Here is a 16,036-nt window from a genome sequence, read left to right as displayed (position 1 = left end):
CCAAATATCTAGTAACTTTATAAACTTGTAAAGTGGCAATAAACAGAACACTCGCCCACATGCAGAGGCAGCAAAGTTTAACCCAATGCTGAAAATGTGTGCAACAAACTGAAAAGGCAAGGAAAAAGTTCTGTGCCACAGTTTATGTAACGTGTTAAGTATCAAGTTAAAGTTTGCTGCATCTTTGCATAGCAATAGTTTGAATATTGCTGACCAATAACTGGTGGGGATTTCACTCCCAGTCAATGTGCTTTTAACCTCTTAAGGACTAAGCATCGTAAATTTATGGTGCCTGGTCCTAGGCTTTAATCCTGGTCGATAAGAAAAATACGACGAGGGATTAAAGCTCCTGCTTAGGTGAGGTGTTCAGCTGTTAGTCACAGATGAGGACCCGCAGGACAAGGTAGAAGCAGTTTTTAACCACTTCTGCCTCCTCCTTTACAGGCTACATAGCGCTCCATGAGAGCTATGTAGTGAAGAGAGAAAGTGGAAGTGTCACTTCCACTATTAGACCCAGTGATCATGTGACTGCTGGGTGACCCCTGCACAGCAGAGCTGCAGGGTCCTGCAGACCCAGACCAGCTCTGCCAGTGACTATTGTCACTACAGGGGGATGTTTTCTCCTGTAACGTGGGCTCCTATGGATGCCCCAGCTACAGGGAAAAAGTATGAAATAAGTGGGAAAAAAACCAAAAAACAATGTGAATGAACCCCAGAGGACATTGTTGGGGAGATAGATGTTAAAAAAAATAGTTGCAAAAATAAGTAAAAAATAAAAATATGACAGAATAAAATAAAATGAATATATAAAGAACTGAGGCCATACAAATTATATATCAAAATGTCCAAAACAACATGAGGAACCCATTACCATACTTTATTTTAGTATAAATATACACATTTTAAAAATAAACAACCATAAATGTAAAAAAAATGGTTTTCTTGGCAATACCGCCAATAAATCTAAAAAATGGGGGAAAAAAAGGTCAGAGAAAAGGATATAAAAAATAGCCTTATATGTCACGGGAAAAAAATGCAGGAAAAATAATTTTGGTAGCTGAAGACAAAAAACAGGCCAGTAAAACCGCCACATGGGTAAAATCCCTAAAAAGTGTCTGGTTATTTAGAACTAAAAAAACCCTAGTCCTTAAGGGGTTAATGTGTTAATTGTCAGGTTAAAATTGGATACATCTATACATAGCACTAGTTTGAATGGTTTAAATGATTTTCCTGGACTTGAATACTGATGACCGATAACTGGTGAGGATCTAACTCCCAGCCAATCTGCTTTTAAAGGAGCTGCGGGGCTCAGTCGAGCGCTAGGGCCACAAAGCAGGCACAGTGCCATACATTCTAAAACAGCTGTGCCTGGTACTGCAGCTCAATCCCTTTTACTTGAATGGAACGGAGCTACAGAATGGCCTTGTGATTGATGAGCATGATGTCACCGGCCAATAAAGACAGCTTTTGCAGAAGTGATGTAGTCCCTTGAAATAGCTGATCACTGTGTGCGCCAAGAGGAAGACCCCCACCAATCAGTTTGTTTTTTTTAAATGAAAACAACTGCAAATGTGTAAAACATGAAAAGAACTAGTAATCGGCAGTTCACTGCACAAGGTTCCATTGCTGAGGCTCCCAAGGTCCTCTGAGTCTTCATTCACATGGAGAAAGCATGTAATCGCTGCAACCAATTCAGTGGCTGCAGCGGTCATGTGTCTGTTCTACTGGCATCACCACTCAGAAATGGCGAATGTGACCAATGATGCCACTGACTGCAGTGCTCAGCAGCAGTACAAAACATCACCGCTGGTCACCCGTAAGAGACCGGCAGGGCACTGCTTTACCCGCAGCACTGAATCGCTAGGGCAGAGAACAGGTGAGTACTTGTCCTCTTCAGTTTTATCACAGTTCTAGCTATTTTTAATGAAAATAAAATTAAAAAAAAAACATAACAGCTTTAAGTTCTGGAAAATCAACCCTTTAATGTGGCATGCTATTGAACTCATCTACCACAGTGGAACATTATGTAATAACTAGCAACTTTGTAGCATTTCATATCACAATGTACTACTGTAGATGATTGTATCATGATCTCACTGATCATACAGAAAAAGGTCAGATTCATACATAGCATTGGATCAGCCTTCTCTGGCCTCTGGAGACGGGTCCTGGGTTTCTTTAGAGGTCAGTATTGGTTTTAGAAACCTAATCTTCAAATACTAATATGGCCGCTCATGGTCTCCATTCTGGACCTCCATCGAGTAGCTGAATCAGAGAACGGCTACAAAGTTCAGCTCGCTCTGGAAGACTTATTTTCTTGTGTTCAGTCAACTGATTTCAGTAGACAACATGTAATGTTCCACATTCCCTGGGGTTGTGCTGCTTGACCATTTCCTACCAAGTTCCTCCGGAGTGAACAGATGATTACCGAGAGTTCTAACAGTGGACAATTTGTGATCAGCTGATTATCAGGGGACCCTTGCAGCAAAAAGTTATTCTACTAAGTGGACATCGCTTGCAAGGGAAAGTCATCTGTAAAATACAACATGTGACTATAAGTAAATAACAGTTCTGCTCCAGTCCAACAATTGGGAGGAAATTGAGCCATGGATAGGATGGGACGAAAACAAACGCTGCCCCATAGAAAGGAAGGTGTTCTCTGCTGCTATTTAGAACAAAGCTACACAGAGTAGTAATGAAAAACTATTGTTAAGGTACCTTTACATGGGACAACTATTGGATGCATAAGTGCCTGACAGCCATCCCAATGACTATCACTCCTATGCTTTTAGATGGGAGCAGCAGTCGTTCAATGAATGGAGAAACGGGCCAGAGATCTCTTCTGGCCACTTGCCTCCATTCACTGCAAATAGGCAGTCATTCGAAGATTGAATGACTCCCGTTAAGAAGCAACTAGCAAGTACTGAGCGGGTGCCCACTCGGTGCCCTGTTGGTGGCTGTGTGTACACAGGAGAACTCTTGCCGAAACTTACTGTTTCTAGTGATTATTCGGGAAATAGTCATGGCGTATAACGGTACCTTTGCTTTCCATGATTACTCTGAATAGCTGGACCAGAGCTCTCAGTTCTTACTAAATCAATCCTTCGGTGCTTTCCTTTCCACTGTGCACAGCTCATTTTAGTGTCCAAAACCGCATCATAATGCATGCAAAATGAAGGAAAAGAATACAAAAATGTCACCGACTTTCCCAGTAGGTATTTCTCCTATAGCCCCAGCACATCTCATTAAAAAAATGAATCATTATTAGAATATATTCATAGAAAGGAGAAAAAAAGGCTGACAAGTGCGAACAGGGACTTACGCATTTCAGCAATATCATTTATGTTATTGGATGTACTATCGGTTACCAACAATGCGTTGAATGTACATCATGCGGATTAAAGCTATGCATTGCTGAGCATATATTCTGGCTCTAATCGCTCCTCAGGTATATTGAGGAGTTCCCTATCTGCAGCATCCAGACATTTTTTGGAAATCCACCAAGGGAATATATACTCATTTAAAGTCACTATCATTGAAAGGGTGTTCCATCCAGCAAGAGGTGGAGATTGGGTTAAAAAATTGCTTTCAAGAGAGGCTTATTGGATTATGCCTTTATAAAACAGATTTTCACATGGCCTTAACCCTAGGTCTGATCTTATGTTTAGATACTAATGTTTTTGCATTTTTTTAATGCTTTTCATGCGTTTCATTTCTATTCAGTGAAAGTTACAATGTAGTGTAATGCAGGGACATCCCGGGTCCTCCAGAGACAAGCACACATTGTGTTATACAGCCGACACCTGCCTGCTGGGATCTCAGATAAATCTGATCCTGTCCGTTTGACCCCTATGATGCCGTGGTCAAAATGGACCTCAGCATCCAAGTGGTTAGACAAAATGAAGGGGCTCTCTCTCACTCATGAGCTTTTGCCATGGCCTAATAATGGCCTCCAGGCCTGCTAAGTATGGAAGTCTATTAGGCTCTACTTCATAGGCCAACACTAACAGGAAAAATCCATTCCAATGCAGAAGCTTTGCAATGTATTACCCATTATTGATCAAACGTCCTGGGCCCCTTGTGGACTAAAGTTGAATATTTAATTCATAATATTTAAAAAGTTATTAATATTTAAAAGACCCAAATATTAAAAAGATTAAAAACAATCAAGTAAGAATATAAACAATAAAAAATAAACATCATTGGATTCTCTGCATCCATAATAGTCTAAACTATTAAAGTATCACGTTATTTATCCCACTATGGTGAACACTAAAAATAGTACAAATAAAATAAAAAAATTAATAAAAAAAAAACACAAAAACTACGGCTCACCCCACAAACAGCAAAACCACACACTGATGTAAAAAAATATGATGACAAAAAGCTAATTTACTCTTATAAAACTTTTACTCTGTAACAATAGTAAAACATAATCTTTATAAATTTGGTATCATGGAAATCATTGAAGTTAGGCCAGTTTTTCATCTGTATTGAAACCTCCACCGCAGATCCGGCCCAATATACTGGAAAAGAAAGCCATGCATGCAGCACTTTTTCTTCCAATTCCAAAAAAATTGTCCTGAAAAAAGAAAACAAACCAAAGCCCTCATTGACAGAAAAATAAAGTTATGACTCTTGAAACACAGGGATGAAAAAAAGTGAAAACAAAAATGTGAAAAAATTGCTGTCATTAAGGAGTTAATGGAAAGTGGATATGTATGTGCATGAAAGCTAAAGATCTGCTTAGTTGTTGATGAAAACCCCCTGACTAATTCTTATAAATAACTCTGCCTGTGTCATTGTAGAGATGCCTCTCGGAAACTGTTGGAAGTAACAGGTGCATCGGAACATTCCAACCATGTAAAGAATCCACCAAAGTCCTTTATTAGTCTTTGGGGCACATTCCAATAAATTCCTCACAATGGGTGAATGTGCTAGAATTTAAAGTTGGGCAAATTTTAGGTTTCAATGATTGAAAAAGAACAATATAATAGTTAATAAAAATTCAGTTTTCATTTGAGGCCACACAATTCACTATGGTTTTCTAATAAGGCGGCAAGGTATCCGGAACACTTCGGTTTCCTTCACATACTGTAGATATTTTGTGGCATTTTTTGATGCTTATAAAAACACAATTTTATGCAGTTTTTACAAGCCTTTTTGGGTGTCTTTTTTATTTTTTGTATACACACATAAAGCTTTTTAGGCACTTTTTTTTCTACCTTATAGACAAGTCTATGGTAAAATGCCTGGAAAACACCAAACATTGAGTCCACTTTCTTTGAAAAACAATGCCATGAACCCAAAAAAACACACCAAAGTAAAATGATAAAAAGGCCACAAAAAATAAATACATAAATATATATTTGTCATGTGCTTAATCATTTCCTATTGACTTACAGCTAACATCTGCCCATAAAAACTGCTGGGGAAAAGACCACAAAAAGCAACATTTTTTAAAAACACTTTGTGGGAAACCACTCCATCCCAAACCTACTGCACAGTTAGTGTCCAGCATATTATCAATATACAACAGATTTCTTCAGTTCCATTGCGGTACAATAAAAATGGATGGGATTTGTTATTTCAAAAATAAACACACAATTGTGCTATTGCCTACACAACCTCCAAGTTGTGGATCCATGTGAGCACATTGAGTTAGCATTCACAATGCAAAGAGAAAGTAAGTGAACCCGTGAATTTAAAGGGAATCTATCACTATCTTTTGCAGACCTTACTGAGAGCACCATGAGTTAGTGCCTGTCACACTGATTACAGTGATATGTCTGTTGTATCTATCTGTGCAGTAGTTTGAGAGAAACTTGCATTTTACTAGTAGCAGCTGGACACAGAACTAATCCTGCATATTAATGAGCTGCAGACTAGCCACACCCACACCACCCTCCAGCCAATGATCATAGAATCCTAGAATGGTAGAGTTGGAATGGACCTCTAGGGTCATCGGGTCCAACCCCCTGCTCAGTGCAGGATTCACTAAATCATCCCAGACAGATATTTGTCCAGGCTTTGTTTGAACACTTCCATTGAAGGTGAACTCACCACCTCCCGTGGCAATTGGCAGCTCTCTCTCCATGCATTGTAAGGCCTGGTTCACACGAGCGTTGTCCACATGCAGTATAGCAGCGTGCAAAGACCACGGTTATACTGCAGTAAAGATTGAGTGAACAGGTTAATTCCAGCTACTTGAAGTAGCCCGTCCACACGATCGGAAGTGCGTGGTGCGGGTTATCCAGCTCCCATAGAAGTCTATGGAAAGCACGCACCACAGATCGATCAGGTCCTATCTTTGCGCGCACCAAGGAGCTTAGATGCGACCTACAGTCACATGGCCTATCTTTGTTAGGTGCGAGGATTTTGCACGTCTAACATTCTTTTATGTGAATGCTTCTTTAGGAAACCATTGGTTCCTATAGAAGAGCGTTCTGTGCGCGCCTCTAAAGTGTGCGGACAGCGCTCGTGTGCACGAGGACTAATAAGCAGAGAGCTGTCAATCATTGGCTAGAGGGTAGCCAACCTGCAGCTCATAAATATCCAGGACTACTTTAAGTAGTCCTCTATGCATGTGCTGCTACTGATAAAATGTAAGTTTCTGTCAAACTACTGCACAGATCCACACAGCAGACATATCACTGTAATCAGAGTGCACTACCTTATGGTGCCATTAGAGAGGGGTGAAAAAAGATGTTGACCGAGTCTCTTTAAAAACCTGTTGATCTCCATTTAGCAATCACCTCCACCAAATGTTTTCTGTAGCTTCAAATAAGATTTGCGCAACACTGAGAAGGAAGTTTGCACCATTCATTCCTGCAAATGTTTCAGCTTATCATTATTTCTGGGATGCATTGTGTGCACAGCCTTATTCAGGTCATGGCACAGCAACAACTATAGGGTTAAAGTAAGGTAACCAAATTTGCCCAGGGTCAAAGGGGTGTGGTCAGAGGTGGAGCTTATTAGGACATATGATTTTACCTCTGTCGTTATAAAAAGTACAGCGCCGTTTCAAAGAAGAGAGGGAGCAAGTGTCGCAACATTTCTGTATCCAAAAAAAATCAAAATCCATACTATTGGTGCAGATTTTGACTGGAAATCAGCCCCGTACCTGTAACTGATGCCATACTATGCTGCGCTCACCCTCAACTCCTCCAGAGACTTCCCGTTGTCAGCGCTTTCCGGCTTCTGGGGAGCATTTTCACCAGGTGTAAACATACCATAAGTCAGCTTGAGATATGCTGCCATGTGTAGAGTGGCCTCAGTGGTAATAGTGCACCCTAAATCAGCCCCAGTAGTAATAGTAACCCCCACAATGGCTTCGGTAGTAATAATATCACTTATATTGGCCCAAGTAGTAACAGTGCCCCCCCCCCCCCGCAGTTGCCTCAGTAGTAACAGTGACCCCCACAGTGGCTTCAGTAGTAATATTTTCCTCTGTATTAGCCTCAGTAGTAATACTGTCCCACAGTGGCCCCAGTAATAGTGACCTCTATATTAACCCCAGTAGTAATAGTGACCGCTATATTAGCACCAGTAGTAATAGTGACCCCCACAGTGGCCTCAGTAGCAATATTGTCCCCTGTGTTGGCCTCAGTAGTAACAGTGACCTCTATATTAACCCCAATAATTATAGTGACCCATATATTAGCCCCAGTAGTAATAGTGTCCCTTATATTGGCCCCAGTATTAATAGTGACCTCCATAGTGGCTTTAGTAGTAATAGTGTCCCCTATTATCAGCCCCAGTATAAATGGTGACCCTCACAGTGGCTTCACTAGTAATAGTGTCCCCCTCTTCGTGTTAATCCATGGACAGCACAGGGCCCCATAATAAGGCTATGAAAATGTGCAGTGATGTTTTTCATGCAAATCATTTGCCCATGTGAAAAGAAATCATCACACGTCTTCTTCCTGTTTGCATCACAGACAAGAAATGGGATGTGCTAATGCATGTGAATGTGCTGTGTCCATATATATCAGATGGCGAATTCACGTCAATGTGCTGTCTGTGTGTAAATTGGACAGGTGTCCATGTGCTGTCCGATGCGTGTTGCTTCCGAGGCTCTTGAGCACATGGAAAGTGTGCCAGAGGCCATAATGTCAGCAGGGTCACATGGTTAGGTAGAGTCGCATCCGCAAGCAGTTTTTGCTGCGTGGGAATGTAGTCTAACATGGTTGCTGACGTCTTCCAATCTCATCTTCTTAATTGAAACATTGGGGGGGTGGGGTAATAGGCTGAACTGGATGGACATATATCTATTTTCGGCTTTACATACTATGTTACTATGAAACACCTCATCAATTAACTGTTTAAGAAATCTTTACCAGAGGTTCATTTACTTTTCCTCCGCACGGTGGAGATTTGCTCAATAATGAACAGTAGAAGCATTTGTGTTAGTTTAATTGGTCTAGAATTTGGATCAAACATTCAGACCAGGTAATGCCAAAGGATTCACGTGCTTCATCTTGCAACTATATCTAGTGGAGAACACCTCCATAGTACAACAGCAAATGGAGACACATATGCCATTTTTCTTTTAGTCAAAAGAAAGTTAAAGGGATTATCCGGGCCGCTGCTCCGACCCATGTGGCGGCTGGCAACGCTACATGGGGTAGGAAAAGTGGCTTCCACTAAGACCCCGGCTGTGACAGCAGGCACTGCCTGTAAGACCCTTTTGAAAGTGAACCGGTCACACCCCAACACCATAAACTAAGTCATGGTGCGGTTAGCGAAGATGACAGGGAGCGGTGTTATGTATTTTTTATTACTCACACGATCCAGTTGTCACCCGGTGATGTAGGCACATGGCACAAAAATCTGACTCTTTTCAGAGTGCTGTGTGCACTTTCCTATACATGTCTAAGGGAGGGCATGTGGCTGGGACTCTAAAAAGAGTCAGATTTTCGTGTCGCATGTCTACTTCACTGGGGTGTGTGTGTGTGGTGGTCATGTGTGTGGGGGGCGGGTGAGCATAAAAAAAAAAAAAAAACACATCAGACAGCTCTGTCTCCTCCCCTGACTGCACCAAAAATTAGTTTATAGCGCTGTAGAGGTGTGAGAGGTTCCCTTTAATAAGGGAGGGGGGGGGGGGGGACTGAAGTTTATCTTCTTTGTATCGATTCGTGTAGGGCTCAAGAAATCTGCTCTGCACCACAAACGGATCCTTACTTCCATTTCCTACAAGCATGAATGACAGTGAAGGATGGAGCTTTATTTGGGGGGGGGGGGGGATTACAGAAAATAGGCAATAAAAAAAAAACATTTCCAGACATAGTGCTGAAGATCTGTCAAAACCATGAAAGAACAGACCCAATGGTCTAGCTGCCTTCATGTAACTATCTGTATAGCTTTTCATCCCTCATGAAAACAATCAAAGACATACAAAATAGGGGAAGGGTGGCAGATCAGAAACGTGAACGTTGCCCAAGACCAATCAGCATCATCTAATTGTCACACCCTCTCAGTGTGGGCGTTGGGGGACACATGACGAACATTTAATCAGGTCACTGTTCCAGGTCATATACTGCATGTGGAAGAAAACTGCTTTTCCATGGCAGAAAAGAATCTGACCTAATGTCCAAAACCAAACTTCAAGGGTTTAAAAAAATATATATATTATATATTGTATTTAAAAAAAACTATATTAAAGTATTTTTGTATTAAGATGATATGAGACTTTTTTTTGAAGTGGTTTCTTTGCAGACATGTAAACAGGAGCAAAGGTTTTTGATTTTCTATTTCATAAATTAGAAGATGAAGACCTCAAAACATCTTCCGCTTTACAGATGAAAACATGCTTTTTGTACTTAATTATATTGGCATGGGGCAAGTGTATGACAATTTAAGTGGGGTCGTCACAATCAGGAGCAGTCTGGTAACCGTCCCTCTTTAATTTATAGGTCTTCATACACACAGCTTTCACCTTAAGCAGTACATTCCAAGGCCATACAGTCACTAAACCATATATATGTATGTGACAGCATTAGCAGTAAACGAGGAGATACAGAATATGTTTAAACTATTCTGCAATGTTGATCCAGAAAAAGGCAAAATCCCACATAAGGCTTCCTAAACACTGTGGTAACTTTTTTGGGTTTGATTTCCTTTTAAAGGCATCTATGAAAAACCGTATGGAGGAAAGAAAAAGAACCCACTGTACTTAAAGCTTGCTCCACGTTGAAAAACATTCAAAAATCACCCTTAACCTCCCTCCTTCCACCACCTGAAAAGTGAAGACAAAACTCACCAACCACCCCCTTCCTCTCCTCCCCCTAAAAAAAGGTTGTAGAGCATTTTATAACTCCCTATTGACCTACAGCAAACATCTGAATGTTGCAATTTTTGCCAAAATTAAAAAATAATAATAAAAAAGTGATAAAAAGGCCACTTTTCCTCGAAACACCCAAGGCAAAATCCAATTCTCTTTAGAGGAGAAATTCCTTCCCAACTCAAAACATGGCAATCTGATCAAATACCCTGCATAAAGAAAATATTGCTTTGTTCCTCCCAGAAATCAGCTGAGCATGCATACTTCCATGGGGAGGGGAGGAAGATAGAACTTTGACAGCACTTATCTCTAGGGAAGACTAACAATCGTACAGGTTAAAATCCAACCTATAAGTCCTTGGTTTTCCTGATGGGACATCATGGGTCAATCAATCGGTTTGTTACATGACTTAGATCTAATGATTGTGAAATTTCAATGCATATTTATCCAGTGAGCTATCAAACCAATACCAACAGAGTATAAGGAGTATTGAAGACGACCTAAAGTAAAAATGTAAAACCTGGCATAAAAGTGGAGGTTAACATAGACTTGAGCAATGCTTCTTACCTGAAGTTCCCGGGTATAAATCCACTAAATAATCTTCAGAAGTTAATGCAGTGCAAGATCTGGGACAGAGATCACTACTTCGCTGCTTAGTGATAAACTGCTCCTTGAATGGGGAGGAGTGACAAGTGGAGAGGTGACAGGACAGCTGAGATGTTAAGGCTGACACAGAGAAATCGGAGACTTCATGCACTACCAGTAGTATGGCTAATGTAGGCCCAAAGCAAGAATGACACTGATGGAGGAGACGGCTAGAAAGTGCTCTCTGTCACTGCTGAAGATTATCTCACTGCTTTGGGTGACTGAGACCTATTACAATCAATGAGAGTTTAAATAGCAACTGAATAAAAGAAAACGTTTTATGCTGATCGCTTTAGGATACATTCCATACATTCCTTTGAAAGCCTAGAGGATTCCAAAAATTGCTGTAGGCATTCTGTCTTGAGGTGCCATTCGGCATGGCATGTGGAAATGAGGCATTCCTTGGGTCTCTTCTTTCATCATAGGTTTATAAACAGGTTACTTAAAACTCACAGGCAACTTTACGAGACGCAGCGTACCAGAAGATGGAGAACCACATCTATTCGGGTGGTCAATTTACCTTCCATTCTTCTGCTCCATCATGGTGTTCACGACCTATTTTTTTCAGTAAAATTTAGCAAAATCTGCAACTCAAGGTCCTAATGAAACCTCTGATGCAGATGTAAAAAAGGTCTTAGTGTAGTGCATGTTGCCAGCCAAACAGTGGGCAGTAGACTGCCCACCACTCTTGAGGCCACGATCACGTCTGCATTGTGATATAGAGACTTTCAGACCTTAAGCTCCATTTACACGCAAAGATGATCATTCAAAAGACAGTTTAAAGCGATCATTTTGCATAGCTACAAATGAGCACTAATGGCTATTATAGCTTATTAGCTTCATTTGCATTTAAATGAAACTCCCTTTGCTGTATGCAGATAACAGTGGGTGGTCTGTTATCTGCATACAGCTCCATTGTTCTCCTGTGGGACAGCAGCTGCAAACAATGTTATCAGCGATTCGGAAAATCACAGCCTGCAGTCTCTGCTATCAGCTGGCTAGCCAAACGATGGTTTTTATGCTGAACTAAAAATCATCGACCAGCCGAAAAGCAAATGATGTTAGAATTTACATGCAACGATTATCGCTAAAAAGACGTTTGAACTAATTTTGAACGATAATAGTTAAGTGTAAATGGGCCTTTACACCTATTTTCAGCATCCAATTCTTTTGTCCATTGTATAATCCCAGGCAGGCCCCTCACCTATTTCCTCCCCACCTGCCTGCTGGATTTTTGCATTCAGAAAGGTAATTGTATTACCTCACCTTAGCTGTAATGTAAATAGGCCCCTCCATTCTCAAGTCTCCTGGCTCCAAAATGTCTGCATAGTTAGAATTAGCATGTGGACACCACATTGTTTCATCCTTTACCTGTTAATGAAGTCTAAGGAAGATCATTCATCAAAAAAGTGTGTTCTCCCAGCCATTTAGGCCCCGACAGTTAAACAAAGGGGAATCTTTTAGTAAAGAATATTAGTTGTGGGAGGGTGCCGGCCCAATATAAATTATATTTTCAGAATCGGGTGGGCCATCTGAACTAAACGCATCTACACATGTTGCGATATGAGCTCAATAATCACCTCCGAACGGCGTATTCATGTGCCTGGTTATAATTTTTGGGACATGTTTAATATCAATGAATGGATAAAATCATGACTAGAAATATGCTAGGCCTATATTCCCGATCGGAGGGCCTCCCACCAAGATATGGGGAATTATGATTTTTCCACAAAGGACGCATGGCCCCCACCCCAAACCTCCTGAATGACATCAGAGGGGGTGGGGGAAGGTGTGTACTGAGGGATCCTGTATAATATGGGGCTCCACAGGCCCAAATGGCCAGACTACGGAGGTATGCTGCCGCATATGGACTGTCGCTTTGTTTCCAGGCACTCCACCAACAGAACCTTGGGGCTGTGTATTCCAAATCTGGTATTTTCCGCTATTTTCTTCTGTTTATTTTAAAGTACTGTTTGTTGTACATACCTATATTCCCTTATACTCCCATCTAACAACCTCTTGTGTGTGTGTATATACATGTATATATAATCTGCACTGCTAGTCTTTTTCTAGAATAAATCTACAATTTATTAGTCAGCCTTGTCTGTTTTAAGTCAAACCATAACACCGAAGAGTGTGTTCATAATTCATAGTCCAGGCTCCAGTTTACCTACAACAAGGTAGTGATGGCAACATGTATTTGTGTGGGTATTGCAGGGCGCGGAGCCGTTAGAACAGAGCAGGCGGTGATCTGCACTTCCGATCTGCACGCATGCAGAATTCTGGGAAAGCTGGATACAGATGCACTTGTATTCCAATGACTCCACGCTTATGATCCTGCTAGAGCGATTGATTGAGGCTCTGCAGTGACAAGCGGTCATAGCAGCAAAAATGCGCAGAACCATCAATTTATGACATGCATAGACAAGCACACTACACTATTTAGTTTAGGGCAGGCTGAAAGCCTGATGGACCCCATTAGAGTGAATGTGGCCTATCCGGTGCCTTTCATGTCTAGCATACGTTGGATTTGACACATCGTTTTATTCTGTTATTCGGCTCCTGCGCTGGGGCAGAACGGAAAACTAAAGTGCTGGTATAAACGCAGCATGAGTGAGTCAGTCCGCTACACAATTTAAGGCATTGTACCAGAATACACTTTCATCACCTCTGCATAGGTAATAAAATTCTCATTGTCGAGACCCTCATGATCCCTAGAACGGGGAACCAGTGTCCCCCTCTTCTCATTACTGTGGGCTCACTACACCCAAGCCCTGTGACATTGGAATATAGTATAGTGGATATTGAATGGAGCTGTGGCCGCTGCATTCATTTCAATAGGACTGACGGACATAGTTGAGTATAAGAGCTCGACTTTGGCAGTGTATAGAACCTATGCCCATGGTAAATATTTATATCCCAGCTGTCAATTGGGGAAGAAAAAAAACGAAAGATTTGACTGCTCATCTGCTGCAACATTTGTTCTGCCCCCTACGATGAGATTGCAGTGAGCCGTGCCTGTATCATGGCAGCCAGGGGCTTCTGAAAGGCCCCAGGACTGTCTTAGCAGAATGCCTATCAAGCCACGTCCGTGGGTTTGGCTCCCTTCTGGGGACTAAAAAAAAAAGTAAAAATAAGATCAATAAAGTTTTACTAATTATTAGAAAAAGAAAAAACCCTTTTGGCATATTTATAATATAAAACAAAAATACATATTTCTCGCTCACAACCTGAAGGTTGCAAGTTCAATCTCTGGTTCAGGTAGCCAGCTGGAGCACTACTCAGCCTTCCATGCGCTTTTTTTGGTCACCCTGACTTCAAGAAAAAAAATGCAATAAAAAGCGATCAAAAAGTCGTATATATTCACAAATACGAAAAAACGAAAATGGAAAAAAAAAGGGCCATGTCCTTAAGGGGTTAATATGAAATCATTAAAAAGCGCTCATCCAGTATTAGCTAAACCTCATTCGACAAACGCTACAAGCAGGCTTTATATTTATAAGACATCTAGTTGCCAGTTTTTCCTTATAGTTGAGAGCATTTACTTTGGGAGCGGGCTCGGGCTGAGTTGACATATGTCTATGTTAGGCACCGTTGCTGTCAGTCATGTGACGGATCCAGCACTGCTGTTATTATCGATGTTCTGCTCCTATTAAGCAGCAGAACAACGGAAAAAACAGACCGCTCTAAAAGTAGTCTTAACTAAGCCGGTCAAAAAAAATCCGGAAAAAAATATAGTGTAGCAAGTTGCTGAATGTTGACCGGTGAAATGACAGACTACGGGATCAGTCTTATGACGGATCTGACACTGCTCGTTATTTTGAGTGTTCTGCTCCTATGATGGAGCAGAATGACAGAAATAACAAACTCCGCTCAAGTGCTAGTGATATTATTTATACCACAAACTACCGCCCAGCCTGTGCCTGGACAGACTGCTTCACTGCTGATGGAGGGTTAAAATTAGGGTTGCACCCATCCGTGTTGACTAAAATATGTTAACTGTCCCTTACTGTTAACATTCAAGCTCTGCGTGCTTCTATGTTCCTATATCAGCAATGTGTCTGGGGTGAACGCGCCCCTAATATTCCTTCCGATGGAATATAGCACAATTTTGAAGGAAAAAAAAGTCTGCATAAAATTGGAGACAGCCCCATTACTAGCCCCGTAGACTTCTATTGGCTCCGTACAACTCAGGTTGGATGGAGCCATTATACGTCTACATAAATGAAGGTCCAACACAAGAGTGGCACAATCATTTATGTTTTCTCACCTAAATCGGACTAAGTTGGATTTTCAGCCTCTGACCATGAAGGTTTCCATTCACAGACAGCAGAGATACTAAAAAATTGTAAAAGATAGAAAGATTAGAAAATGGAAGAATATTTCGATGATAAAATGATAAGCTTTATGTACACAAGACTCAATAGCCTCTTGAAGGAGTCCGGCAGTCTATGGCACAATTACATGCATTTGAAGAGGTCATGGCTCTTAACCCCTTAGTGACCAAGCCTGTTTGCGCCTTAATGACCAGGCCAAGTTTTGGAAATCTGACATATGTCACTTTAGCACTGAATAACTCCGTAAAGGTTTTGCATATCCAAGTGATTCTGACAGTGTTTTTTCGCCACATATTGTACTTTATTTAGGTGGTTAAAAAAATAAATAAAATAAAAATCGACCAATAGAATGTGTATATTTATTAAAAATGCCAAAATTGGGAAAAAAAATTTTCAGCTGCAATATCTCAAATATGTGCAAACATACTGTACACATTTTGATGAGATATACATTTCCATCTGTTTACTCTATTCTGGATGCACACTTTGGAAAAACGCCAGTTTTATTTTTAACCATTTAGATGATGTACAAATTTAACGGATAACATTTTAAGGAACATTTTGTTTTTCTGCATTAAGCCAAGTTTGCAAAAGCTTATAGGCGTCAGCTAGAGATGAGCGAGCATACTCGCTAAGGACAATTGCTCTAGCGAGCATTGTCCTTAGCGAGTACCTGCCTGCTCGGAAGAAAAGGTTCGGGTGCCGACAGGGGGCGGGGGAGAGCAGGGGGGGAACGGAGGGGAGAGCTCCCTCCCGCAACTCACCGCTCACC

The 16,036-nt window shown here is 41.1% G+C and overlaps 1 protein-coding gene across 1 annotated transcript in view; it reads right to left on the bottom strand.

The window, feature by feature from the left end:
- STAC3 (SH3 and cysteine rich domain 3) overlaps window positions 1-11,116 on the bottom strand; it is a 105,085-nt gene extending 93,969 nt beyond the window's left edge. Inside the window, exon 1 of the mRNA XM_066584444.1 lies at window positions 10,850-11,116. The gene's annotated coding sequence lies outside the window, so the exon portion shown is untranslated. The remainder of the gene's footprint in view (window positions 1-10,849) is intronic.
- Between the last annotated feature and the right edge of the window lie 4,920 nt (window positions 11,117-16,036).

This window comes from Eleutherodactylus coqui, chromosome 1, assembly GCF_035609145.1.
Source record: "Eleutherodactylus coqui strain aEleCoq1 chromosome 1, aEleCoq1.hap1, whole genome shotgun sequence".
Classification (NCBI taxonomy): Eukaryota; Metazoa; Chordata; class Amphibia; order Anura; family Eleutherodactylidae; genus Eleutherodactylus; species Eleutherodactylus coqui.
This window is presented reverse-complemented; position numbering and strand designations above follow the sequence as displayed.